The following is a 25,991-nucleotide window of genomic DNA, read 5'->3' as shown; positions in this document are numbered from 1 at the left end:
TGTTGTGACACACGTTAAACATTTGCATGAAAATATGCAAGTTTTTTTGGGTTATCAACTTTTTTTGTTATTATTCTACTCCATCGCGACAAGTTAGGTTTCACCGGAAACCTTAAAATTTGTTTAAGACAGGAAATTGTTAATGCTAATGATGAATTTCGTATTCATTACAAATGGTGGGTGCTTACCATACGCTCCTATGTAAGAGTTAGAAGCATTGTAGTGTAGAGAAAGGACGCATTTTTCCGGCATCGTGAGCCCTTTAAGAATAGTGACCCTTAGGAGAATGGCTTGCTTCGGGCGCGATATGCGTGACTGTGCAACTCTTTTGAGAGTCGCTGGATCCTGACATGGAACATGGCAGCATAGTATATGGTATTCACTGAGACTGAATGCCTGAAGGTATGAAAGAAACGAAATGCTTACGTTATTATCTAGACAGGACGACTCCACCGTCACCGAGGTCAGACATGCTCCGTGGCGCTGCTAAATTTTTGTAATAATTATAAATTAAGGGAGGTTTCGATATGCTTCAAAAGAGCCAGAATTCAACTGTTTATGGTGAAAAGTGAGGGTCATTACTCAGGGTCTTGAGAATTTTAAGGTAATACGATTGCAAGGATTAATCTCGTTCAGGGCACAGTAAGTTAGCCCGAGTTGCTCTATATATCCTGATTATTAAGGCGTCGAACGCAACCCCACTAATCTTGGATTTGATCCTTCGAGATCTGAGTGATGAAGAAATAATACGAGTAGCCATTTTCAGTGTGGTTTAATGGCTATAGCGAAAAATTGTTATTAATTACAACTTCTTTCTTGGCAAAATAGGTTATTAATTCTTTATTCAAACTTGCCGCGTGGTCGTCATGGTGGCGGTCAATGATCTCGCTACCTTCCTCCAATCCTTTTCTTTTGCTAGATATAGTACAAGTCTGAATGGATGCGAAGAAAAATAGATGCCTAACAACATTCCCTTGAGAATGTAATCAGCATCGGTAGGGAAACTTTGGGGCCACCTAGACATAGAAGTGGCGCCCAAATAGCCCCAAAAAAATTCATCTCCACATAAGATCATGAGAAAAAAGTAGATGACGCAAGTAATATGATTTGATGCTTCCCCGGCGAATAGTAAATTAAACCGAGAAGAACTCCATTTAAAATAATTTGACCTGTAGATTTGTTGAGGTTATCCTGAAAAATAAAATATTCAATTATATACTACTCTAATATATTTGACCTAGCTTTTAGCATCACAAACACTTTAATACTATAACTCAATTTATTGCTACACATATGAGGTCGTGCAGCATGAATGTTTCCATCTATTCTATCTCGCGGAACTTATGGAAAACAAAATTTCAAACATTCCCCAAAAAAATATTATCATTTTCCGTTCCGCAGGCAGGTTGCGGGAGGAAATATGCGGCTCATCCATCTGTTCCTCCCTTCTGTCCTTCTCCCTGCGGTCCCAAGTAAAAACAATGGGTCGCGTCATCTGGTCACGGCCATTTCCCGGCGGTGTCGTCCCCGTGCGACCATACATTTCCTTTCAAATGCATTCTTTTCAATAGCACTGCGCAGGTAACAGGGGCGAGGTCAGCTGCTTTACGTGTCACAACGGACTTGTCTGCTGCGTATCTTCTTCATTTTATTCGAGATGCATTTTTTTGATTAGTTTCTCGCGTTGTGCCCTTCTGCAGATGCATCCACGCACGAAATACAAATTTCTCGCCGTCATCAAAGTCAACGTCAGCGGCTTATGAGCTTGTGACCTGCATTTTGGATATCCGGCTCAGCGTTTCCGACCTTTTGATGCAGCTGCTCTTGTTTTTTTTTTGGAGCGTAATTTATTGGAACACGCGTTTGTCATTATTTCACGAACCGCCAAGTGCAAGTTTGAATTTCATTTTAGTTTATTTTTTTTACTTGTGTTGAAGAGGATAAAATTGGGACTCATTTATAATTTTCATGTATTTTCTCGCGGTATGGAAGAACATTCGACATAAATGAGGTTCAAAGTGAGGCCTCATAGTTGTTTAGGACAGCCATGACTCAGCAGCTTCAGAGGTGTCACTCCTGCAGGACTCGGCCTTTCTGAGCCTCCTTAATTGCAACGTTGGCGTTTCATCTCCGACAATTTTAATTTTAAAAACTGATTGAGATGGTGAATAACTCCAGACAATTTTTCGCATTTATTGTTCACAAATGGAAAATTGTAGTCTAGCGAGAAAACTTTACCCATACCGAACAGAAAATAGTGCCGAAGGACTTGTGTTCATTCAATTATACGAGCATATATCTTAATTTCTGTCATTTTCCTGAATTTTGCTCCTTGCAAGGAAGCCTTCAAAATAGCGTTTTTGGAAACTAACCAAGCTCTCGTGTGTATGTCACCCTACGGAATGGGCGTAGTTGCAGGAAAAAGCCCATGTGATTTGATCTATGATTGTTAATGTAGTAGTAATTATCAACTTCTTATGTAGTAGGCCTATTTTTACAGGCCAACTATTAATTTTATGTTAAGGGTCATGCATTAAGTTTATTTCTTACAGTAAGTAAACAATCAATAATTTTGGAGCTCAGACGGATTGGTATTTTTTATTTCCTCGGAAATTTCTTGAACTCACCGCAAAGTTTACTCTTACAGCAGGGTTCTTACTTATTGGAAAAATGTCACATTGATCATACAATAATTATTATCCGTTATCACATTTGATGACAGCATTGATGGCATTTCATGCTAAAATAATCGTCAGTATAAATTTAGTGTCGAATTCTCATGATAAAATTACCTTTCCAGTCAAAGAACAGCTTCATACATTACACGATATCCGATTCATTTCATGTTCAATAATCTCAAGTCGGCTAGCGCCTCTCTAAAAATGACTCCTGATAAGGCTATCGACCATAGTTAGGTGCCAATTCTATCGCATCGATTGTGTTGCTCCCAGTTTGAGTAACCGGCAGACGAGTTTCAAGCACAATTCTTTCTTGTTTTTAAATCCCAAATCTCCTATCGCTTTTGAATTAAATAAAATAAAGTCATGTTATTTTATTTTATTCTATGATTAAGCAATTCCACAAAGTAACGCCTGAGACCGTGTCTTATACTCCTAACGCCTTTCTAAATACGACCCCTAATACCATTATCACCCACAATTAGGTACCAATTCTATTGCATCGACTTTGATGCTCCCGGTTTTAGTCACCGACAATTGAGTTTCAAGTACGGGCAATGCACAGAACTTCCGCACCTCAACTCTTTGATCCCCTAGAGCAAGCATCAGACCCGAGCAGACACCGAGATTACTGCCCCGGCGACAACTCGAGGAGCAAATGAAACAATTTCCCTCCGCGATCACCGTCACTTCAACCTCGTCCACTCGGAAAAAGGTCATTGAAGAGGAACTTGAGGTGTCGTACACAGTGTTAGGGGCATTATTACCCCTCTCCACAAACTTTTTCCCCATCTTTTAGGAATTCCATTCGTCTTTCTCTCCCCTTGAACTTGAACCACCTCGGAGGCAAGCAGCCACTCTTCCCGCGCCTCAGCCAAGGGAGAGGAGTGGCAACCATTACTCCCGCTTCGGGACTAAACTCACCTCTTTAAGTATGCCACCGAGGGCATAACTCATTCGCCTCGGGAGGGAGGGAAAAAGATAGAGAGAGAGAGAGAAAGGCGTAGTCTCCGTTGGACGCGCGGGAGAGCATAATGGAAGTCGCACATGGTTGGATGGGTTTTGAAATAGAAGGGTTTTAAGATGGGGAGAAGGGGGAGGGGATAATGCCGGTGGAGGGATACGGCGGGGAGATGGATCGATGGGGGATTTGGGTGGAGAATGGATGGTTTCCAGTTTAAGAGAGGGGGTGTGAGGAGGGCAGGGTACATAAAGGGTTGGAGGAGGGGAGAGGGAGCGATGGATGCGCGTTAACCTCTTCGATACGCATAGTATCGGAGACATCGATTCGCGACACAAAGGTCTTAATATGCTGTCACTGTTTTAAGCTCATGGCGAAATGAATTAGACGCGTGCGATTAAAATATCGAGTTTTTAAATTCGAAATAACAAGATGGCCTTTAGAACAAATCATGGATAAAGTAGGAGATAAAGAAATATTAATCATGATGTCATTTTGGCTCCATTTTCAATATATTTCGCGCAGTATGAAATTTATTTCAATGGATTTTCTTTAAGTTTTCTGGTAATTTTTGCCAGCCCTTTGACGAAAAACCCTAGTAATGAGTTGCAGGATTTCATTATAATGTTGATAATGTTGTTAATGAAATTTAAGAATTAATTTTATTATTTCGTTCCGATTATCAAATATTGTAAACAAGAGCATGTGTGGGGAACATTGGTAATGTACCACAAACAAAATTTTCTTTTTCTCGTACTTTTCTAGGATTTTTCTGTTCCATTTTTCTCCACTCGAGAAATGATGATGGCACACGTCAGACCAGTGTTGTTTCAACTTCTAAAGAAGAATAAGTTAAAGTTACCGTGTCTACTGGCATGGAATGTGGCAATTTTCCTCCTGACCATATGTTCTTTTACGACTTAATTTTCAGTTAACCTCTCCTCTTCCCAATTCCTTTCGTAATTCATGGAGATAAGGATAAATGCCTGACCATATGACACATTTTATTTGAAAGGTATAATGTCATGAGCAAAACCATTCGATACGAATCATCTCATATTTGATGGAGTTCCCTATGCTACAATATTGTAATTCAAATTTATGATTTTACTCGTTTAGATAGTAGCAAATCAAAACAAGGCATTGCTTCATATTTTTCTGTTATGAAACACGAAATATATTCTCTCGACCGAAAATAGCTTCACCCTGGGAATGTTTCTTTTAATGAACAATGGATTTAAATTTCTTCGATGAGCTTACTATTTTTTTAATATCAGTGGCTGTAACATTCTAACATGATGTCGTTCATATTTGGAGACTTGTTAGGTTATTGAGAATTGGCATGTTTTTTTTTTGCGTGTTTGATGAATTCTTTGATGTGAATCAGTTGAAAGGTCTCCTTAGCTTTTAGTGCTCCTCGCTGTTATCACTCCTTGAGCAGTACGTTACATCATGTACAGAGAGACACATAAATTCAAATATAGCATAATAGTTCAGGACAGACGGGGTGTAATAGTAGGTTCACCCTTGATTGCAAGATGAGGGGGAAGAAAGCGGAGGGACTAGACGTTCGTTGTGAGGGCCTGGTCCCCTTAACTCCATCCTGAGGGGGGGGGGGGGGAGTAGAGAGAAGACTTCTTACTTAGAGGGGACAAAGGGAAAGAGAGAGGTCACATAGTGAGACGCGGGGGAGGGAGATGAGTTGGTTGGCTTAAGGTTGGGGGGAGTGAAGCAGAGGCTTTTAAAGGGCGTAGGTTGGTCCGGAGCAGTTTAGGTGGGAAGAGAGATTAGGATGTACTCTCTGTGGTGCAAGGAGGAAGAGGGAGGAGTTTACACGGGGTGTTTCTAGGGCCAATGGAAAGGGTTTCGGTGGAGGTGATTTTTGTGATGCTGTGAGGGGGGGAGAGGGTTCGTTGGGGGGGGGGGAGGGAGTGGAAAATTCGTGCGGTGGAGGCGAGACTACTTTAGCGCCTCCTCTCCCTCCCTCCCTTTATCCTCGAACGCTAAGCTTTTGTCCACCCCCATGGCACGCCCTCTCATTCCCACACTCCGCTGCCGCCCCCGACGCACACAACGAGAAAGCCTCCAGCATCGCATCGGCCCTATTTCACTCCTCGCTCCCACGCGCTCCCTCACCGTCGTCAAATGCCGCCCTTCCCGCCTTTTCCCCGAGAAAGAGCGACCCGCAGGTGTTTTTGTGTGCCATCCATGAGTTCGGTGCCTACGTCCGACTGCCCTCCTCACACCGAAACTTCCCCAAGTACAACATGCCTCCATCTCCTCCTTCCTCTCGTTCCTTCGTGCCCCCTCTCTTTTTCTCTTATCGCGTCCATCCATCTAACCAATCTAACAATTCTTTTTCTCGCGTGCGCGTCGTCTTCTTTTATTTTTTTTTGAAACCCCTAAATGCAGCCAGCCTTATTTTGTGGTGTCGGCGGTGGTGGTGGTGGTAGTGAAGTCATCCGGTTTCCTTTCGAGGAACGAGAGAGGATAAAAAAAAGAAAACAAAATGAATTGGAATAAAATTTCCGGAGGGGAAAAAAAATAAGGAAAAAAAGGAATGGGGTGGGAGAGATAGGGAGAGTAAAAACCCCTTCGCTAACTAACTACCCTTGACTCCGACGGAATGTTACGCTTTGTTAGGGTGCAAACACAAATTCGTGCGGGAATTGTTAAAAAGGTTCGGAAGTCGAGAGGAGGGAAAGGAGAAGGTGGCGCGGGTGGAGGAGGTTGGCTGGAGGATTTTTTGGGGGTTCTATGGGAATGGAGTTCTAGTGGGTGTAAGAGGGGTTACCGCGCGCGGTAAGGAGTTTCGTTGAGTGGACCCAGGAGGCTTATTCCTAGTTTTCCCGCTCTCTCTCCCGCTGCCTCCGCGACCTTCCCTTCTCCAATGACTCCCTCCTTCTAAAGGTGCCTTTCTCCACAGAAATTCTTCCCCCGATCGGGATTAATAAAAACCGTGTTCTCTCGCTCGAAGCGGAGAAAGGCCTTCTGGGTGGGGTAGGTAGTGGGAAAGGCTCAATCCACGAGGAAAAGGGAAAAACAGATCAATAAAGAAGGAACAATTGTACAATTGGGGTTTTTTTAAGGGTCCTTGTGCATTAGTAAACGAAAGAAAAATACTTATGAAGGACTTGAGATAAATGAATGCACTTCAATGAATAACTAGGTGAACTCTTGTAATTATATTAAAATTTTATAAATCAGTGTTTTACCTGTCCTTATTTGTTGAGGCCTGTTATTCTATTCCCAAATGGCTGTATTTTGAATGATATATCCAATTATTTGTAAGCTTTAGGGCGGCTTCTGATGCAGTTACTTGAAATTAATACACCGCAGAAGTTCTATCCCTGATCAGGAAAAATAAAAACCGTGTTCTCTCGCCTTCTAGGCTGGGTAGGTAGTTGGAAAGGCTCAAGCCACGAGGCAAAGGAGAAAGAACAAATAAATAGAAAATGAAAAAGTTTACAATCAGAGCTGTTTTAAGGAGTCTTGATCATTATTAGATAACACAAAAATACTTATTAAGAATTATCTCTATCGTCTAAGGCTCAATCTTGTGGAAGTTCATTTATCAGGTACTGGAAGCAAATTGGTGCAATACAACAAAGTTTTTCTTTTTATGTACTACTTGTTAAGAACTTTAGGTTAATGAATGCACACTGCACTCCAACGAGTAACCAGGAAAACTCTTGCTATCATATTAAAATTTTCTAATGCAGTATTTTACCTGGTCTTATTAGTTGAGATTTCACCACTAAACTTACATTTCACACCTAATGTTTCACACCCAAATGGCTATCATTTGAATGAAGAGTTCAATTATCTGTAAAGTTAAAACAGCTTTTGATACAGCTAATTGAAATTTATGCACCAAAATTTTCATGCAAAGCGCAGTATGATTCCCTTATATTCCCCATTGACATTCTCAATTCCCTATCTGCGGAAGTTGTTGAGGTTAATGCAGCAAGGCAATTAAATTAACCTATACAACCCGGAAAAGTACGCAAATGATATTTCAATATAAATTGTAGTGTAAAAATATGTGTTTCAGCCCATAAATTACATTCATTCAAGAGAATAACATAAGGCATCAATCGATAAGACCAGCTAAAGTACTGAATTCGAAATTTTTTGTCTGATTGAAAGATTTTGCCAGATTACTCGTTCAAATGCATTCATTTACTTAGATTTCTTAATGTGTATTTTTTTAATATACTGATGATCAAGGATTCTTAAAACAACCCGATATGTTTTTGAGACTATATGAATGTGTTCCGCAAATGTGTAACTCTTTTAGCTGTAGCAGCACGGATTCGACGCTGTGAAATGAAAGGCAGTCTCACCAAATGGTAACAAAATCTCCATTCTTCTCTGTAATTTTCACCCGATGATTCCTTCAAATTGAAGATGGGAATTTTTATGTATTTGACAGAAATGGCGTATGTGCACAAAAGTATGACCGTTCATTAGGCAGTATTATTTTTCGGAATTGCGATTAACCTTTTCCATTAATTTGCAACTATGTAATGGTTTGTAGAGCACATCACCAATCACACATTAACGTAATCGGCAAATATTATCGCTTAGCCAGATCAGAGCTATCTCGAAGCATATATACTCGCTTCCTACTGCTGCTTCAATGAGGCAGTTGACGTTACCCCTGCCATCGGTAAACGCTATGGACGCGACAGAGCGTATGATCTACACTATCGGCTATGGGAGGTAACTCCCCGTTCCGATGGCGCAGCAACACTAGAGGGAGAGGAGACGCGGGCTTAGGTAAGCAAGTAAGCCCTTCGCCGTGACCGCGGTCGGGGAAGGAGTAGAACGCGGGAGACGGAAGGTTTTGATCCCCGCTGCAGACGCCAGAGGGCGGCAGGTGTTCCATTGAATAGCGCCACCTCTGCAGCCCGTGTCCTTCCCGTATTTCTTTTTTTTTATCCTTCCTATTCCAAGCGAGCCCAATAAAAAGGGCAAAGATTGGACTTCTTGTGGGGGGGACGTGTTCCTTTTAGGTTTTTACCTGCGGCTGACCTTCTCTCTCTTTCCGCTGCTCCCTCTTCCCAATCCTTACATATCTCTAGGCCTCCCTTTTTTGTCTTTTCGATTCTCTCTCCCGTTTTTTCCGTGTGTTTTTATTTTACGCTCGTTATGTCCCAGGTTGGAGCTGGAGAGGATTGTGAGGTAGACTTCTCGTGTGTGGAGGGAGGGACCGTGCTTCGGACGTAGACATGGTTTTTTTCCGGGAAGAGCATGACGTGGTGTGTTTTTCGGGGGGGTTTTAAGGTGTCGAAGAAAGCAGTCTGGCAGGCTTTCTTTTGTCCCATTTTTTGCCTCACTCATATTTTTTCCGTTTGTTTCATTTCCTCATTACACCTTTGACAGCGTCGCCGTTAAAGACTTACGTCTTGACGACCGCGGTCCTTTTCATATATCGGGACTCAGTGGTCGTAAACTTTTTTTCTGGATTTTTTTATCCATCTTGCCTCGTGGTATGAAATGGGGTTATAATGGTAAATGTTTTGTAGCCTAATCGATTTTGGTGTATGGACCGGTAGTGGTCTTTTTTCCTCCAATATCCCATTTCTTGTCAAGGATTTATCTCATGAGAGAGGAGAAAAGGGCTTGGAGAAGCATTCGTTTCGAGTTACCAGATATATTTTCGCTGAGATGACGTAAACCGAATGCTGGCAATCACCATCACGTATATCAATGCTAGCCTGTATTGCCCTGTCAACCCCATTCGAGTCGGCATATTCCCCCGTCGACCTCTGCGTCCCTTGGAAGCTGCCCCGTGCGACTGTTCCCATCACCTGTTTCTCGTAACTAATCGTCGAACTCCCTTTGAGATCCATCCATTCCCAGGCCGCTTCCATAGCCTTCTTCGGTAAACTATTTCGCCTTCGTATGTGTCCAGCTGCTCCCTATTCCGTGCCTGAAATCCTCCAACTGCTTCTTCGTGAATGGATGCTTTTTTTAAAAGATGTGGTCGCAGGTGGATCGATCTGGTAAAAGATTTCTGGCACTTCTACGGGATGATCTTTTACTTGGAGAGGGTGGGCTATTGACTTCGAGGGGTCTGGTTTGGATAGGTCAAGTCCTTAACAAGAAAAACCACTACCACTTCTAGCCATCATTTCACTGTTGGACGATTGAGTCTCATCCTGGTGGAAAATTAGTTTCTCGTTTAGAAAATTAGAAAGCTCTCGTTTCAGAAACGCCCAACAATGAACAATGAGTTTTAGAGTCACCGTTGATATCCTAATCTTATATCTTACTTTCTACACGCTTTTCCTCTTTCTTTCGATTCCGTTTTATTTTTATGCAGGCATTTATAAGGTTTTTTTGCTTTTTTATTTCGTGTTTTCATGCTTATATGCAGGTATTTTTCGTGTTGATTCATTTAAATGACTCTTCCCAGTCATTAAACAGTTCCAATTCGCGTTTCTCGGTAATTATTTGAAAATTGTCATGCCCAAATCAATGTTCTCAAGCAATTGAAGAAATAAAAACAGTCGATAAAACAAGATGCGTGCGTGGATGTGCAAGCCATGGTTGATTAAATACTTCGCATCAGGGAAAGCTTTATACTACTAGTTAGGAAAAAATACTAAATGCCATAGAAAAAACCTCCAATTGTAGTAACCTCCTTTATGCGAATTTTCTTTTGTTTTTGGAGGAAAAGCAAGTTTAACTCCCATTAGTCCACCATCTCTAGTAGAATATCAGTACAAATCTTATATTTTGTGAATCATCGGAAAGATCGATAAAGAACTGGGTCATGAGCAACCGCACGTGTTCGGTATTGGCGTAAGATGGACGTGCTCTTGATGTAACTTGCACCGAATCGAAGAGCCATGAAAGAGCTTACGATATTTTTCTCCGTCATGTAACGGAACTCAAATAATTGAGCTATCTAGCAATGACCTCCATACAACTCCACTCCATGTAACGTACCCTATACTATAACTCCACTCCTACGTATATAACTCCACTCGTGAATAAAAGATATATTTTGATTGCGTGCACCAGTGAGAAACTTCTTAAAAATTTAGCCGATTGCTTTCAGATCTCTCACACCTCTGCAATGTAGGTTGTGAAAAAAGCGTGCTCACACCTATACTGGAGATGTTGAATGCTAGACGAAACTGGAGATGTTGAATGCAGCAACACTTATATATAACGAAGTTCAATAATTGACTCTCAAAATTACGGCACTCAATTCAATTTATATTTTATAATCATTTTATTTTTATATTTAATGATGAGAATTTAAAAAATTCATTCCAATTCGCAACAGATACAAGCCAAATAGTAAGAAAAACTATATATCAGTTGATTTTTTAATGCTGCTTGCTTTCTTTGAAAAAAATTTTGTTTATAACTTACAAATTATTGCTCTGAAGATGCCCTAATAAATGAGCGATACTATGGCAATAGGATAAATGTTATTTTATCAGTCACCTTATTAACAACTGAGTCACATAATAAATAAAACAGCCAAGAAATTTTCATCATTACATGGAATATTAAAGCCGCATAAGCATGCGACTGAAAGAACTTGGATCATACAGGGTACGGAAAATTCTCCGCGTTGCTCCCGCACCAACTGGTCGGGCACATCTTACGTCCACTAAAAAATGTGCCCCCTATTGTTTTCTCGTGTTTTCGAGCAAAGCTTCAGTTCTGCACGAATCTCGCAGTGAGGCAGTTTGGTGGCGAGGCCGACCCCCCAACAATGATTACACGTCCCGGGGATCAAATTCCACGTAATTTGGGCGTAATGGCTGCACGCCGGTCACGCCTTCGGTGCAGCGCATTGTAATACGAACTCGCCTGGACGGAAAATGAGTCAATCATGGTCTCTTCCCATACATTGATGGATTCAGGAAGATAAGAGTCTTCAGTGAAGGAGAGAGGGATGAGGGGCTTTGGAGTCTTCTCAGATTAATGACGACGCCGCAGTGTTCTCCGGGATATGTGTTTTTTTTTCCTCTCTCGAACAACTTTCGAGCGCCAGGGCATTAAAATGCGCGCGGTCCGGGAGAGAGCGTAATTTACGCCGTGGCATAACGCGCACCTGCCCTAATGCTATTAAGAGAGCATAGTGGAGGGCATTCATCATATTTTGGAAAATTTCATCCGCCCATCCAACGACTTCTCATACTCTCTCCCTCCTTCGTATGACGTTCCTTTAAAGTTATTATTTTTTTCTAATACTCTTGCACGTAAAAAATTTCTAAAGTATACCCACCCTGCTCTATGAATGTACTACCTACACCTCCATCGGATTAGAAAGGTTCCGACTACCATCTGGGTATAAGGTGCATTGTGTTAAAATTCCTACTTTAATATTCTCCCTCCCTCCTGTGAGGTTCCTTTAAAGGTATTATTTTTTCCCAACTCTCCTGCCAGTTAAAAAAAAATTCAAAAGCCTACCTACTGTGCTCAATGACTGTACTACCTCACTGCATCAGATTGAAATGGTTCTTACTGCTATCTTTGTTAAAGGTGCATTGTGTTGAAATTCCTATTTGAATATTAAATGACAAAGCTTTTGTACTTTCCACAATGTTACTTTTATTTCGACGTATTTCAAGCCATAGGCGTTATTAGGACAGCTGACCAACATCGTGGACAGAAGTCTAAATACCCTATTCTACGAATGTACTACCTCGTTGTATCAGATTGAAAGGGCTCCAACTGCCATCTATGTATAAAAAGCTTTGGTTTAAATATCCTATTTGAAGAAGAAGTAACAAACCTTTTGCAGAAGCTGAGTTAAAATTCCTATTTTAGTATAAAATAACTCAGCTTTTGTACTTCCCGCAATGTAACTTTTATTTCGACGCATTTTAGCCCATCAGCGTTATTAGGAAAACTGACCGATATCTTGCACAGAACAATGGCTTCCTCATTCGTCATTATATCATTCTGTTCCATCTATTATCGTCTTAATTTAATGTTGAATTTATTCATATTTGAAGGTTAGTCCGAATTAAAAATGGGCTTTCCCAGGAATATGGTGGAAAACAAAGGAAATATCAATCTGATAATGCCTAATTTCAGCTCATTTCGTGATAAACAAAACAGCATCCAACAATTTAAACTCATTTAACTCGAAACTAGCGTATGGTACCATGTTCAACCTATGCAGTGAAATGTGCTCGAATAGATTTACAACAGTGCCTGAAAAGGTAGTCGAGTAACCATGTAAGCATAACGAGCCAAGTACTCATTTGTTCGTTTGGATTCTAGTGTAATCAAACCAAGAGATGGTTCAGCGGTGATACTCACACTGACAACCATGTTGTACTCACTGTGATAATTGAATGCTTGCCGAGGTTTTCAAAAATCCACCTCAGGAAGGAAGTCATTTGACTAATGATCTGAGTATTCATATATTCTTTTGGCAATTGGACCAGATTATGTTTAGGTCATAAATTACCTGTTTGGTTACTCGAGTACCAATTTGGCAATGGCTCTCTGAGTACTTAAGTACCATTTGACTATACGAATACCTGTATTCCATCAAATTTACTCCATTCCTACTTGGTTCTTTTCGTCAAGTTGTTTATTTATACATATTTTACTCTCACATTTTTACAAAGCAACATTTTTCATTTTTTTAGAGTCCCAGCAGAAGCTTTCTACTGTCCCCTTCATTGGAGCCCGGTCTAACGCTATGCGTACGTATAAGGACCGGACAACTGGTTTTTCCAGTCGCGATCCATTTTCGGGAGAGACGTTCACCATCGCCGTATATTTCACTCCCTCGTCTTTTGTCGTCTCCCTTTTTAGGGATTGGACCGGATTCGTACACTCGCCGCTGAGCTGTGTCAAGATTAATTGCGTCATTGTTAAGTTAGTGCTCTAGATTCGTATTACATTTGCCGTCATTTATATTCCATGGCATGACGCTCGCCATCCCACTACCACTTCCCGCCCCCATCTCGTCGGCGTAATCTCTTTCATAACTCATCTCGTAATTTCTATGGAACATTTTGGACTGTCCAATGTTGTCAGGAATTCGCTTCGCCGTCCCAGGTGGAAGCAAAAGGCGCAGACAGTCAGTGCTATTCCTCTCCATCCTGAAACAACGGCTCTACGCTGGCCACGGGGATAAATAATATTGGCAATTTTCCCATTAACAAACATTAATAATTATGGCCGGCTTCTGTTTAAAATGTCAATGTCGGGTGTGCTTCAAATGAGTCAATTTTGAACTATTTTCACGGAAAGATTCGTAGGATCCCCTGAGGATGATCAGCAAGTCGCGGATCGAAACGTCGGGAGACATGGACGACATCAACCGGTGGAAAACCCGAGAAACTTTTCTGCAACTGATACGCCGGGAAAACCTAAGATCATATTTTCACGGAAATTTCCAATACATGATTATGATATACCACCAGTTCAAGCCTTTGATAATGCGTACTTTCTATAACTTTCAATCTCATATCTTACTGATATGCGCAAAGGAAAGGAAAATGAATACAAGAAAAATAATAAAATGCATTAGGAGAGGTCCAACTACTTAGTTGCTAGCACCTGTTACTCTAACAGCGCATTGAATTATCCATAAGTTGCAATATTTCGCTAATGAACATACATAATTAACATACTAAACATGAGCTATGTGGAGTCTATTGCTAATTTCTTAGCTTACGGCTAGGAAGGACGTAGAATTATTTATATAAAATTTGTATTCAATATTGTGAAGGTTCATTTACCTTAAATACCATGAAAAATGAGTCCGTGACTAAAATGAAGACCCCTTAGGGCTGAATTTCCACTTCTGATGTTAGGGTTTAAAGCCAATCTCGTAACACTCCTCGACGGTGTTCAATTTTTATTAATTTTGAATTTACTCACCCCTGATTCCGGTCAATTGTGATTTGTAATACCATTTAATGGGAGCACTGCTCAAATTTTCATCCGGGTGATAAGAAACAACCGCGTCGTGTCTTCCTCCTTTTTTCTCTGTAAGAAAGGTATTTTTTTAGGAGCTGTGGGGATGTATTGGGTGCTGGGGATTATGTTTAAACTCGATAAAAGTTTCATCGAGACCGCGCAGTAAATAAAGTTTAAAAGAATTTAAAGGATTTAATGTGATTCCTTTCGTAAATCTACGTTCTAATGATCCTGAAGTACGGGTAGTAGGGGAAAGAACAAACTCACCCACTGAAAAGGGGGTATTGAGAAAGAGAAGGAAATAATGGGTGAATATTCAAAGAGAATTGGTCGAGAAACAGTTTCCAAGTAGACTCAATGTGCTTATCACAATGATCGCCGACGGCATTGGGAAAGAATGAACTTTATCCCTCGTCAAAGCGACAGAGAATCTCGTTTACAGTTCCGCTTCTATCAACACCAGAGAACAAGTCTATTTGCCCAGTTTCGAAACAAAGATGTTTACCAAAGTTTAAAAGTATCCCAACGCTCCGTATGGAAGATTGGTTCTTGATTAACTACACGATTTTGTGAGCTTGACATTCAATGGAAGATCAAAGTAGATGGAGATTCCAAATGGGAAGGATAGAAGGTCAATCCTAATTGTAAATCCGAGTTAATAATGAATCTGATCAGGTTTAATGGGATGTGTAGGATAGAAAAGGAACAGGGACTTAACTGACTCAAGTTAACGGGTTTGAAAGTCTTGTTCACACAGTATTATCATTGAATCAGCAATGACGCTGGGGACTGAACTTGGATTTTTTAATTATTTCCCCCGAAAATTATCACAAGGCGGGATGATAACAATTGAATTCCGTTAATCGGTGGCCAAGTATTCAGTTCAAATGGCATTACCTAGTCGGATGTGATTGGACTCACAGCATTTTTGGTCGGTCATTACTTTGCCAACGGAGGTAAATACATTTCATATTTGGATATTTTGTTTATATTTAAATGACTTGCTGCTTTTATGGTTCAATGTCACATTTTATGCCCATTATCGTGTATTTAAAACCGCCGTCATTAATGAATGACCTTATAGAAAATTTATAACGTTATAATTTTCAAATTTGGAAATATATAAAATGTATGTCTCGTTATATCCTTCTGTGTTACTATTCTCTATCTATGTGGCTCTAGCATAACTCATTCAGTAGACATGTCGAGGTTGCAAATCTTATTCTGTAGCCCACATGATAACCGAGCTACAGCAAGCAGATTTATCAGAGGTATTATTTATCTTCATACATATCTTTTGCTGCGATATTACAGGGTAGGTATCGTTCAGAGGCGTATCTAGGATTTTTCTGGGGGGGGAGTCACAAGGGTCTGAGAGGCGAACGGTCTTCTCATAATTGAAATTAAACATGATATAACAATTACTTACTGCACAAAATATTCTCTTTATATTAAAATCAAAGTTATCAATTAGAAATGAAATGATTGAGGCTCAGTTATACACAAATACAACGAACGTAATGATAACTGTATTAAAAATTTTGTCTATTTTTAAGCGTCTGCAACAGCTCCTTATTAGTTTTTAAAATTATTTGCTTGAAAAATATTATTTTCCTTAAAGGCATTTGCGATTTTTGCTTCTAGGGGGGGGGGGGCAGCTGTCTGCCACTCGTAGGTACGCCCATGGTGACACAAGGGGGGAAATAATCCGGAATTGAGAGAATTAGGCGAGAATCCCTCGCTGGGTGGAGGACATCGGTTTCCTGCCCTTGGGCCCCCTGAGAATAGATATTAATTTTTAGTAGTTTATTATGACACGTTGATTTACCTAGGGATATCAAGGGGCTTCAACAAGGTTGACCAGAAGTATTCAGTACTTGGCCAGTGGAGCGTAGAAATTATCATGAGTGAAACGTCTCAACATTAGCCATTCTCAATGAGTTATGCGTCACTCAAAATGACAAAATACGACGAATCGAAAAGGAGTGATGGGTTCCCTTGGATTCACTATGGCCAGGGTTAAGCAGGTAATGAAATGGGAAGTCTTAATGGTCAGCAGCAACGTTCATGGCGAAGGTAGAGGGAGTGAGCCCCCTTAATTACGCCCGTGACCTCATCGGTTGCTATCCCACCTACAGTGATCACCCCGACCAATCAGTTGTGTCACACTCTACGCACTCTTTCTCCGAATCAAATGCCGTTCAGCGTCGCAGATCACCGAGTGGCAAGCGTTCTCTCTCATTCGAACGCCCTCCGTTGTACTCGCTTGCGCGCTCCCCAGACACGATATCAGCTTTTGCGGCGGACATCTCCTCCGCTCACCCGTCTGCAATCCCCTCCCTCCCCGCTCCCTCTAACACCCTCAGTGAGCACAGTTAAGCCCCCCAGGGGGACGAATTGTCCACCCCTCCAGTCACCCCTCTACCGCCGCCTGGAGTTACATTCAACGTGTCCTCTGCGTGCCGTGCAGTCAGTCCACGCCGTCGCATCGAGCGTGATAATTGCTCCCGGCCCAGAGCGCCGTGCGGTCCCTCCAATTTATTGGTTTTCCCCACTACCTGCCGCTTTTCCCCATCGTTAAGGGACGGTTCCGAGGGCCCCGCCGCCGCCGTCGCAATGATGCAGTGCAGCCGAATGCGATATTAATGAGGTATCAAAATTGCGAATTTAGAGTTTGCAATACATGCGACATTTTAATTTTCGGGTGCACGCGAACTTAAAGTGATGGGAATGCAATTCTGCGAGAGGGTTGCGACGAAATTTCATTTCCATTACGATATGAATGCGGGTCGTTGCATATCCATGCGCTTCCGATGTTATGTTCCATTGCAATATTGCCCTTTTGCTTTTACTTTATGGTCCATGCTTATTGGTATTAGATGTAGGAATTATTTGCATTCGAACGTGAGTTCTAACGTTGAATCCATGTCCAGATTCCGGGAGATACCATGCCTCCCACTTGGAAATTTGAGTTTAATGTATTTTAATGCTTTCTAGTTGACCTTTTTACAAGGTGTTTTTTTCATTCCAGGCCCTTTCATACTTGCTCGATTTATTGTAGTCATCCAAAGGTATATTATTAATGGGAGTAAAAACTATCATTGTGTGCCTTTATACCATAGTAGTGAGGCATAGTGTTGGCCCTCAATGCGTCCAAATTTGTGTAAAATGCAATTGGAGAATTATTGCTGTAAATATTCGGAAAAGATTTCATCATCTTCCTAGTCCGCATGTGTAATCCACGAATAATTGATCAAATTACTTCCATATGTGTATTGAACTATTTTTCCCCCTGATTCTGTCTGACCAGTATTTCGACATCCAGGCCGTTAATCTGCTAAGAATGAATTCTGTTCTTTTTTCCCGCCTCTCGTACAGTTAAAAAAAAATATTTCCCTTAATCGGTAGAATACTTTGATAGATAATAATTTCAAATAAACGCCTTATCCGTGTATTGTCTTCAGAATTCCTTGAATCGCATCACCTGCAAATGATCGAATGGTGATATCAACCCAGTGGCATGTAATTGACGTTGTATTTGCAAAAAAAGTACGGATTCACGACGCACTGAGATGGTCCACTTGAAATTGAAAAGCCGCAAGGAATACGAATCTTCGGTCGGCCAACAACCCGTCCTGAATGCTGGCCGTGCGGAAAAAGGGAGGTCAGTCGCGGCGCCTCAGAGAGAGCTCTCTCCCGCAAGGGGTTAACCTTGAACTGCGTGATCCCAATGGCGAAGAAGTTTCCCGTGATGCGAGGCTCGCTGGAGCCGCATTCCCTCTCTGCCTCGCGCTAAGCCGGCGATCGCTTGATCGGTGTGCTGGCCGATGGGAAAGAGGGGTCAAGCTGTGAAAGTTTATGGAATGATGGACTGTCTGGTTTTTCCAAGATCACTGAAATGAAACATGCCTGCGTCAACAATTTTTATTCCCCAGTTAAGCATAATTATTTTAACATTTAATTTAATCTCCCTATTTAAACGTTGAAGAAAGTTGACTAACCTTCTCATTTTTATGGTGAAACTGGAATTCGTATTGGTTGAGTGGTTGTACTTATGCAGGAAAAGGTAATAAGCGCGTGGGGAAAAATAAGGACTCTTATACTTCCCATTCGGTTAATTAAGGAAGATGAATCTTATCAAGTATGGTAGCCTTTAGAGTGCTTGGCTTCATGGTAAACACACGTCCAAGTTATTGGCTGGAGGAAGAGTCCACCCCTGTGAAATTTGATCGCGAGACCTTTAGTTGGCAGGCGTAGATGCTATCCCGCTTTTACGGAGGCCGATAAATGGAGAAATATCAGAGAATACGTTTTAGTTAGGTGCCCGTTAAGTAGTGAGATTGTAATTTTTTTATAACTACGACAGGAGAGAATATCTGAAGGTGATTTGTAACATAAATATAGAGATAACCTCACATTTAATTGTTTAACCATCAGAGAATAACTACGTAGTTAGTTAACCAGGATAAATATTTCTTCAGAAAATATCCCCCTCCCATCCATTCGAAATTCCAAAGAGGCATACTTTTCCCTCTCCTACCTCTGACGGTGAATAATTGATGCATGCTTTCCAGCTTGATGCAATCGGAGGGCTACATCCAAACGGTATCTCGAGGAGGGTTTTCCTCGGTGTCCATATCTAGCATCTCACCTTAGTAAAACATCGTTCTTGCAGTCCGTGCATTGCTAATGTGTTTGTCTGTACACGAAGTGAAGTCATCGATTTAAAAATATCTCTGCATCACCGGATCGATTTGCTGCATCAATTTGAATTCCCGTGTTACCTTTGAGAATAAAGGGATTCTTACGACAGTGATTCCCGTACCGAAATATAATTGATGAACTCTCTTGCCGCTCTAAAAAAAAAACATTGATAATTGCTCGAGATGGAATCCCATGTGTTTTTGCCCGATATTTTCCACCCAAGATTAATTATACGTGGAGAAATAATTAAAACTGGTGGTTCTGCCGTACATGTTGGGGGAGTTTCTTTCTGACAAGCTCGGGAGATATATTCCGCCCTCTTTTATCTCCGCGGGATTTGGTGCAACATTTCCGCGCAGGACGAGAACCAATCCAGTGTACCAATTCTCTTCCATTCTTCCCGCAGCCGCGTCTTCCATTGTGCTTCCTCGAGGGCATCCTAAAACCACTTTCTCACTGTCATTCCTTTTTCTTCCTTTCTTTCTTTCTGATTTTACTCTTTCGCCATCCTGCCACCCAATATTTAGGTCTCTCTCTCACATCCCATAGTAATCAAATATTTTCCATTTTCGTGTTTATTTATTTTTTTAGATGGAAAATTTTCAGAAATAGCGGCGGAGTTTTCCTAATTCGCCATATGCACTCTGCCTCCGCGTAAAATACTGAAGCCACCAATGAAAACGGAGTCAGCCTTAAGCAGTGTTTAGGCGTTTTTCAGAGCTCAGTGATAAGAATATTATTTCATCAGGCGCTTAAAACATTGATGTGAAAAAATATGTTGCAAAAATTTCCCGAAAGGTGAGCAGGTGCTATTTTTGTACCAACGGAAATCAATGGAAAAATCATTAAATATGAATTATCTCTCTGTTACGTCATGTCATTAGAGATAGAATTGACAAGAGGAATATAATGAAAAGAAAATTTGAAGGAAAATCCCCCGAGGAAGACCTGAAGATTGGTATTTGGGTCAGGAAAAGAAGGACAAATGGTTAGACAATATCTACAGAAAATCGCTATTTTACAGCAGTTAATTATGCTCCAATAGCCATAAAGACAATCAAAAGCATTCAATGCGACAAACGAAGACAAACTATTTTATAGTAGAGACATTAAATGATCTGAAATAAGCGTAGAATTATAAAAAACTTTCATTTCCTCACGAAAAGAAAAAGCATTCAGTGCGTAATTTTCACACCCTTACACGCACAAAATTTTTTGCGCGTTTCATACAACTTTCCTGCCAACATCTGGTCCAATATTCAGCGAACGGCGGCGAGCAGAGTTGTCGCGTGTTATTTTTTCCGCAAACTTTTTCCCCCGACTTTTACGGTTTGACGCCATGCTTTTTCCTCGGTGCAAATTGCCTCGCACATTGTTTACCTGGCCACCAAAGTCTCATTCTAGGCTCCGAGGAAGCACATTCTTTCTCGTTCTTCCTAATTTTCCTCCATCTCACAAACTTGCGCCCATTCTAACTTTCCTTATCTCGGAATAAGTGAGGATGGAGTATACCTACTTTTCTACCTCGCCGTCTCCCTAGCTTCCTATCTCTCCCTTAATCCAGCCCGCAATCCCCTTCCTCTCTGTCCCACTTTTTCTATCTCTGCATATATATCCTCCTTGGAGCAAGTCACAACTCTAGCCCAGCTGCAAAACATACGATGTAGAATAAACTGCGAAAGGTTTGGGCTTTTGCTTCTCTTTCGCTTATAATGCGTGCTCTTGAGATGGATAAGGCATTTTCGTGGTCGTACCCATAATTTTATGAGGATCCCAAGGTTATTCAAACTTCTTAGGTGGTAACACTATCATATATAGGGTGGCGCAGTTAATCTCTCGGCGAATTTCAAAATCGATCTTATACTACTACATGTGGCTACAAGAATATTTGCTTTTTAACGAAGGGTATTCAACAAGGTCGCAATTATAAGTTAAAGGATCACATGTGTGATGCGACGAGGTAAAAATGCCATCCTGGATTTTACAATTAAAACGTCAAATGCAGCCGATAATAATGGCTGCTACTAAGAAAAATATTTTTAAGGATGGTAAGCATAAGACTTTTTTATTGATAGTTAATTCATTGCCTGATTGAAATATTTTAACAGACATGGTAGACGGAGTACATACTGAGAAATTTGTGTAGCAGATCAAGTGTATTTAAGATTCTTCATCCACTACGGTTTAATGCAGGCATTCTTTTGTTTCTTTTCGGAGATTCTAAATGAAAATAAAAATTATAGCTGTAACCAGCATCCATCTGCGACCCTTGTAATATTTTTTTATTTGCTCTCGGGGAAGATTTTGAAATAGTTCTATTTTTTACGTCTGGGGCAGGATACACAGCATGGTGGAATCAAAAAAAATCCAAAATTGAAATTGTATGGCTCACAGAAAAAATTTGAGGAATCGGAAGCAAATTGGAAAGATTTATTTTTCATTTGGAAAAAAGCAGCTTTTGGCTAGCGAGATGTTACTCGGACAGAGCGTGAATTTATTTATCATTTTTTAACCGTGGGTAAGAAGTGCTCTTTCATTTCTTGAAAGGATTAAATAACGAAATAAAGGTGACTATAATAAAATAGTTGTTCAGATAAATTTCTCGTATTTTTTTCAAGTTCTCGTTAAGTTTTATTTCTTCTCTATTTTATAATTCTACGTTTACTCCATTTTTCATATATCTCTACTGGAAAAGTTCCATTTTTCCATCGGATTTCTTGAACTGCGCCATTTTTTCAAGAACGTCCATCAACTGAAAGCATCGCGGTCAAATGGGTAGCATCTGTGTGTCTTGTTTTCATTTCAATTTCCCCGAGTAGCGTGCATCCTCCATCAACCCTGATGACAAATCAAGATGTTTACAAACCATTTTCTCACCGCGTCTCTCGCCTAGACAGTCAAGTAGGTACCTATTTCTCTCTACAACTCCCGGAAGAGCGAAGACCAACTTCTACCGTGATATAGTGCTCTGCGCGTTGTGCCGTTGGCTTTTAGGAAACTTTTTCCTGTTCCCAAACTAGCATCTCGAAAAAGCCAACCACACCAACGAGTATTCCAAAACTCGCACTCTCCTGGAACACTCCAAACTGGTCGCGAAACTTCAGTCACCTACCCCATCCTACCCTACTTTTTCTCTTCCTCCTCTCCCTCCCCAACTTAACACTAAATTTATACCTTTACTTTATACTTTTATAAAAACAGAAGTAGTTATGAAACAAATATGATGGAAAACACTATCCAAATGTTGGGTACCGGATTAAATCTCTTAACAAAACATGAAATCGAGTTCTCGTCACAGTGGCCGTAGTAATATTTGTTTTTGAAACAAATATGATGGAAAACACTATCCAAATGGTGGGTACCGGATTAAATCTCTTAATAAAACATGAAATCGAGTTCTCGTCACAGTGGCCGTAGTAATATTTGTTTTTTTTATTCTGGGTGAACGCAGGGTGAAATGCTAATAGCTGCTGCATTCAAAGTAACCCTTAAATTTTATCTCAAAAGTGGCAATATTTATTATTGATGACGTCTTCAAATTCATTTTAGTCGCTCATCTACGTTTTTTACGATTGTAATATTGCAAAAAATATATAAATTATGCATGGCTATAGCAGCTAACATTTCAACCTTCCCGCGTACTCATTGAGAAGCAGTTACTAGCTGTTGCGGAATTTTTTCATTCGTTTCCTTGCTCACAACTCCAAGAAGCCAATCACAGCGATGGGTATTCCGAAACTCGCCATTTCCTGGTCCACTCTTAACTGGTTTTGAGACTTCCTCCTTCTATCCCATCTTTCTTTCTCACTTAACCCATCCTTCCATTTTCCTCTTCCTCTCCTCCATTTCATATCTTACATCCTCTGTTTTCCCCCTCTCGCTTCTCCCTTACCTCTTAACCACCATCCTTGTCTGACAGCGGCGAAGACTCGCCTTCAGTGTTGCGGTGATGAGCCGAGGGGATCCGGGTAGCGCTGCCAGCGGAGTTGCGCACTTCCTTCTCCTGGTGGGAGAAACTCCCGAAAACATTGAATTGCTTTCTGAAAGTAATTATTATGTCGACGCGTTGACGACGCCAAGGCAGCAGGAAGAAGTTGGCTAAAGTGTTTTTCCTCATTTTCTTCCGTCCGTCATGAGGCATTCCAGAATGCAGGGAAAATATGCGTTTCGACAAGGAATGCTTTAGGCATACATATGGTGCAGCCATAAACTCTATGGTTTTAGGCCACATTAGAAGCATTATAACTCTGAGATTGTCTAGGGAAAGAAGTCCATGTCGATTTGAATATTGTTTTTCGTAACTGGATCTGCCACATTTGATAAGAACATTTTTCAACGCATTTAAAAAAATCTCATTGGTTGACTATTATCTTTTTCTTATTCTTAGCCCGGCAGTTTTGGCTATTACTGAGGTAAGAATGAGTACCTTTCAGTTTTAATGAAACGTCACTAACTTTTGTACTTCCCATGCTACAGGGTTCAAAAAAATAAATATTTAGCCCAAACCTCTTAAGCACGCTTTCTCTGTATTTTCCGGAGAAGACCTTTATTGAAAACGCGCAATTTCAAATGCATTTATTTTCCTGCAATACTGTTCAAACTCTTTCATCTTCAATTCTACGCATCAGGATTTTTTTCATAAAATTTTACTCATTAGTTCTCAGTAGAAGTAATTATCATGCTAAAAATGCCATGATAGGAGTTAAATTTTATATACTAGTACTGATACATACCTATGGAAGAAAATAAGAAGTTTATTACAGCTTTTATAGTTAATTTTATCATGTATTACATGCTTTCATGCGAGCAGTAGCATGCACGCATTTTTTTCGCTTTCATTAATGAACATTTTCTGCAGAATTCATTTTTTCCGCCGCTTCATTTCAACCCCTACAGTGAGTTTAATACACCTAACATTACATACACCGAACAGAGGTTAATTTTAGCGAGGATGCATTCCGTTTTTCTCATCTTGTTTTTCGAATTTTCGTCGAAAATTTTGAGAAGTTATACCATGCGCACCAATTATGCAGTAACCTGTAATGGGAAATTCCGAACGCAAGCCGAGTTGAACCTGCGAGGCGTGAATTTGGTGAGCGCTTATAAAAGCCTCGATTGAATTTTAGCACTGCCCCTGCGTGGAGTTTCGCTTTAAAATGAATATTGTTTCATGCACCCTCATAAAGTTAAAGGCAATAGGAGACAGCATAAAATTCTAACCCCAATACTATTTCTGCATTTTTTTATCGGGATGCAATTCAATATACCTATTTGGTATTATTGGCTCTTTGGCATGGCATACGTGGAAAGGAACGCAGAATTCTCACTTTTTTCATTTGCCACTTTCCTCGCATTTTCATCTTCCACTGCTTTGGTTACTTTTCTGGACGATTTTTAGCTGACAATTTCCTCAGTATTGGCAATCAGAGGGTGTTTTTTCATTTTTAATCGTGTGGTTTTCCTAGTATTTTAAAAATAGGTGATTGAGTTCTTGTCAGGGCCATAAACAAAGTATTTTTTTATGAACTTCCCCGTAAATTTGGGCTTGAAAAAGAATTAAAAATGTGCGTGTTGAATTCTACGTAGGTACACTACTCTTTTGTGTTCATCCCTGAAAAGTTTGAATTTGCCCTGATTGCGTGAGAATAAAATACGTATTTGTGCCTTATTTTAGGAGGAAGTTGTTGGTAGCCTTAACCCATATTATCCCGGAACACATTTTTACCTATTTGGTAACTGATTTTTTGGTATGCTGCTCTATTGGTACTACTTGCTATGGGAAAAATAGTTTAAAAAATCAGAACGTCGTACTTTTGCTGGGAGAGCCCGTGTCTTTAAACACACGGTGGGATAAAGCCCAGATCAGACTTGCCTGCGATCAATGTGAGGGTAGAATGCAAAAAAAAATACGTGAGTTCTCTACACAATTTTATTTCACAAACAACTAATAAGACATTGTGTTTCACACTTATTATATGAGCCCATTTCTTTTTAAGCATCATAATTTGAAGTCATACATTTTCATGCTCAATAAAAACTTACACATTGCACATTAGAATGCATTTCTATATTTTACAGTAGTACAAATAACAAAATTTTCCATTTATATTTCGAAAATTTTTTTGTGGCATATCACTAATTGGACTGATATTTTACATGGTACTCCTTGAAGCAACAATCAGGGTATACGCCCACATTGCACTTTTCACAAATGAACTTTGAGCTTTTACCGCAGTGACCATACCGCCGATGGGTCTTAATTTTACTTATCCAGTGATTATAACCATCACACCTTCCATCTGTTATAGCTTGCCTCATTGTTCTTGGTGCTACTAATTTAGGCTGAGTATCACTTGACAGTAGCCCGATAACAACCTCTCTCAAAAAATCAATTTGATTGCTTTTCCGATTGTTTATTCGGAAAATATGGCACAAATTAACAATGCTGCTGTTCAGACAAAATCTAAATAAAGGCCAGTACCACTTTTTTGACCTTATTTTCACACGATACACTGCGCGCTGTTGATCAAATAAATCTACACCTCCCATGCCATGGTTATACATTTTCACAATTTGTGGCTGGAATAATTTCATATGTCTTTTATACTTTGAATTCCAACGGGTGCAGAAGCTAAGGCCGAATACAGTTTTTGAATCCATGTTTGTGGCAATAGTAACTTGTGCATTATCATGCCAGCGAATGAGTGAAACGGGACTGTTCTTATCAGTGA

At 40.4% G+C, this 25,991-nt stretch overlaps 2 protein-coding genes across 3 annotated transcripts in view; one reads left to right on the top strand and one right to left on the bottom strand.

The window, feature by feature from the left end:
- Nucleotides 1–25,991, top strand: part of LOC124166762 — a 372,777-nt gene that overhangs the window by 37,827 nt on the left and 308,959 nt on the right. The gene's annotated exons all lie outside the window — the stretch shown is intronic.
- Nucleotides 1–25,991, bottom strand: part of LOC124157348 — a 64,685-nt gene that overhangs the window by 37,187 nt on the left and 1,507 nt on the right. The window lies entirely within an intron of this gene.

Source organism: Ischnura elegans, chromosome 1, assembly GCF_921293095.1.
Source record: "Ischnura elegans chromosome 1, ioIscEleg1.1, whole genome shotgun sequence".
Lineage (NCBI taxonomy): Eukaryota > Metazoa > Arthropoda > Insecta > Odonata > Coenagrionidae > Ischnura > Ischnura elegans.
Note: the sequence above shows the minus strand (reverse complement) of the source record. Positions and strands in the feature narration are given on the sequence as shown.